This window comes from Petaurus breviceps, unplaced genomic scaffold (assembly GCF_028583685.1).
Source record: "Petaurus breviceps papuanus isolate PSGF00001 unplaced genomic scaffold, PetGlider_PUasm1.0 229, whole genome shotgun sequence".
Classification (NCBI taxonomy): domain Eukaryota; kingdom Metazoa; phylum Chordata; class Mammalia; order Diprotodontia; family Petauridae; genus Petaurus; species Petaurus breviceps.
In genome coordinates, this window is record NW_027185903.1 from 26,034,266 (window position 1) to 26,038,487 (window position 4,222).

Sequence of the window (4,222 nt, forward strand, 5' to 3'; positions counted from 1 at the left end):
GAGAGAGAGAGAGAGAGAGAGAGAGAGGGAGAGAGAGAGAGAGAGCACTCCTTCTTTTGTCTATTTCGGATCAGAGTAAGGTTCAAGTGTCATCCATTCCCCTTGCCCCTTCCTCCTTGTCTGTATAGGTTTCAACTTGCACACTAGCGTTCCTTGTCTTCTTTTAGCAAGCATCCTCAAGACATAATCGGCCACCCCCAGTACCTCTGTGTAATTAAACTCCCTCTATGACCCACAATGATGATAAAGTTCTGAACAGACAAGTGTATCCTCTTTCCATATTATAAGGTAAACAGTTGATTCTTGTCTAAACAAGAATCCTTATGATTATTCATCACATTTAATTTTTAAATGTTTCTCTTGATTCCTATGTTGGCACTTCAAAGTTTTCATATGACGCTGGTCCTCACATCAGAAATGCTTTTAAGTTCTCTTTCATTAAAAATCCATTTTCCCCTGTATGATCATACTCAGTTTACTGAGTAAGTTATTCTTGTTTGTAAACCCATACCCTTTCCCTCTTGAATATTTAATTCCATTCTTAAAATATGATGTGAATGATTAATGTGAAAATGTTTAATATGAATGTATATGTAGAGTCTATATCAGACTGCTTGTCATCTTGGGGTGCAGGGAGTAGAGTGACAGGGAGAAAATTTGAAACTCAAAATCTTGTGGAAGTGAATGTTGAAAACTAAAAATAAATAAATTAATAAAAAAAAATCCTTTCAAAACAATTCCCATTCCTCTCCAAAACAACAGCAGCAGCAACACAAGCTTGCTATGGGTTAGAATCCAACTGCTTCACTTACTTTATTGAAATGAAACTTTTATCACAAAAATATAAAATACCTTTCTGAAGAGTTGGGATCATTTGTTTCTAGAACAAGACCACCCAATCTGTATTAAAATATAATAGTTTAAAAATCTAGAATGGCAAAACAATCAATAATTGAAATAGTCTTGTTCTATGTTGTTACTGCGCTATTGAAACTTTTCAGATCTGTTTGAGAAAGACAATTTTCTACAGTGATTTATATTGAATGAAATCTTCACATCATGAAGAAATTTCTACCTTGAAGCCCTGCTTTCATGTTTGGTAGGACTGCCAATCAAGACCACTACTTCAGGAGGGACCCCAGTCATGTTTCACTTCATTTTCCTTACTTCTCCTTCACAGCCACCTTGTCCCTAGTTTAGAGTCAATTCTCTTCACACACACATCCCTTCCAATTTTACTTTCTCCCCTTCCTTCCAGTTTTCCTTTATGTATTGCCTTCTGATAAAATGTAAGCTCCTTGATTATTAAAATATATGTATAGTCTCTCTCTCTCTCTCTCTTTCTCTCTCTCTCTCTCTCTCTCTCTCTCTCTCTCTCTCTCTCTCTCTCTCTCTCTCTCTCTCTCTCTCTCTCCCTTGCCTTCTCCCACTCTATTTCTCTGTGTGTGTCTCTGTTTTTCTCTCTGCTTTCAAGTAGTCTAGTGATTCTTAACTTTTCTTTTCTTGATCTGTTTTCCAGGTCAGTTGTATTGGATAGAAAATACTTAATATTTTCTTCTCTTTTTCAGTCTTGTTTTTTTTTTTTTTTGGCCAGAGGCATGGTTTTATTTCCTCGAAACTCAATCTTCCTCCCTTTTGGAGGTGGAGCTTCTCTACCCCCTTCAGAGGCACGACTTTCCTTCCAAATCTAGGCTAGTCAAATTGCTCTCTCTGCAGGGCAAGCTTACCCCAGGGGCTGAAACACCTTCTCAATTCTTACTAGGGATATTTTCCAAGACACATTAATATACTCACTTGTCCATTAACATGTACCTCTAAAACTCCAAACCAGATGCACTGACTCAATTCATCTCCATTCACTCCTACTCCTGAATTAATGGAAGCCTCAATAATTTAGCTCACTTACCTCTACCATCACTTTCCCTCTACTCACCTTTCTCCTCTACTATCTCTCCAATGCATTAAAAATGCATATGGTACGGATTTGACAACTATCCAGTTTCATAGTTTATTATAGTATGCAATTTATTTTTAATTAAAAAATGAACATCTTTTGTTTTGACATCACAGATATTTCCTAATGTATCCCCTCTCACAGATATAGTACTTAAAAGGAGAAATAAAACTAGCCAAACTGCCAGAATAGTCTTATATTTACAATACTCCCCCCCCCCCCCATATTCCCTCAACTCTGCAAAGCAGCCTGAGAGGTGCATCCTCATATATCTTCTTTTGGGCCAGGCTTGTTCATTGTAACTTCATGGTATACAATTTCCATTGTTTTGTTGTTTCCATTGTTCTTCTATTTGGAGCCATCTAGTATACTGTTTTTCCTGCCTCTACTTACTCCCTCTTCCATCTACTCATAGAAGCATTTCCATGCTTCTCTGTAGTCACCATATTTATCATTTCTCATATCACAGGAACATTTCATTTCATTCATATCCTTTAATAAGTTTTATCACTTCCTAAACAATGGACACTTGTGTTGTTTCCAGCTTTATGCTACTTCCAAAGTGCTGCTATAAATATTTTGGTAAATATAAAACTTAAAAAAAAATCTATCTCCTTGAATATGTATGCTGATCAGTGGTATCTGTGTCTCAAAAAGTATGGGCATTTTAGCTACTTTCTTCACATAATATTTTCCCCGATTAATCACTTTACAGAATGTTTTTCCCTATTAATGACTTCACCCACAGTGCCTATCTTTCTACAATCATTATGACACTGATTATTCCCATCCATTGTTGTCTTTTCCCATTTGTTGAGTATGATATGAAATCTCAGAGATTTTTTTCCTTCTCATTATTAGAGATTTGGAGCATTTTTTTCATTTGGTTATTGATAGTTTTGGATCTCATTGAAAGCTATTTCTTCATCTTTTTGTCTAATTATCTATGACATGTTATTGTATGAATTCTGGTCTTACAAGTTTCTGTTGGCAGCTTTAGGGCAGCTACATGGGACAGTGGATAGAACACTGGGCCATGTCTTCCTGACTTCAAATCTGGTCTCAGTCACTTATTAGCTGTGTGACCCTGAGAAAGTAACTTAATCCTCTTTGTCTCAGTTTACTCATCTAGAAAATGAGTTGTAGAAGGAAATGGTAAACTAATCCATCATTTTTCCAAGAAAACTCCTGAAATGACTGAATAACAAAAATTAGTAACCTCCAAATGGAGTGTGTAAAGACAAGATCTCAATGCTTCAGCTGCTCCTGTTATGGAAGAAAAAAAGTAAAGTTTTTTTCCTTTCCTCCTGCTTCTCGGTGGGACCAGGTGGTACAATAGTGCATCTAGAGAGTAGCTAAGACCAGTTAAGTAGTGAGTGCCTGTTCCCAGAAGAGCACACAGAGTGTCTCCAATGTTGTTCAATCAACAAATTCTAGTGGTTTTCCTGACTCTCTCTAGCAATATCAGAACTGTCTCTTCACATTCTGGGATCCTTTTTCACTGAGATTAAGGGGAGTATGGTATTTTAGCTCAGTCAGTAGCTCTATCCTTCTCTAGAAAAGTTCAGCATATGGACCTCTTCTGGACACTGTTTTGTACCCTGCAACACCATCCTTCCCTGGCCTCTAGGCCAAATTCTCCCCTCCCCTTCCTTCTCCATCCCTCCCTCCCTCCTAACTAAAAACTATTATGGATTGAATGCTCTCTTTGTCTAGTTTCTAGATCTTAGACATTCTCAATGTTTTCTGGAATGAGTATTACATCAACAAATTTTTTTTTAATGTAGTGGAGTTAAAAACAGATGTATAATCCCACTATTTTCTCCAGATAAAGAGAAAATCTTTCCTCTTAGTGCTTTGAGTCAGAATTCCACATTGCTGCATCAGTACATTTTTATGAGTCAAACATGTGCTCTGTGATATTAAACGGGTCAGGGCCATAGATAATATCTAAGGAAGCTTTGGGGCTAAAACTATCTTCCCAGTGCTGCAATGTTTTCATTTTATGCACTGAATTCTTTGACGTCAATCTCCAGACTATGAACATTGGTAAGCTGTAGAAGTGCTTCTGTTTTCAGAATTTATGTTTCCCACATGCCATTCTCTCTCTTAGGGAGGTCAGCATTAGAACCATTAGGGGAAGGAGTTTTTCCAAGGGAAGAAGACTAACTGCACTTAACAGTCACTGAGTTACTTGTAATTCAAATCTTCCTGTTGTCTGATATTTTTCTTCAGTATTTTCTCATTCAGAACCCAAAATAAGTTCAC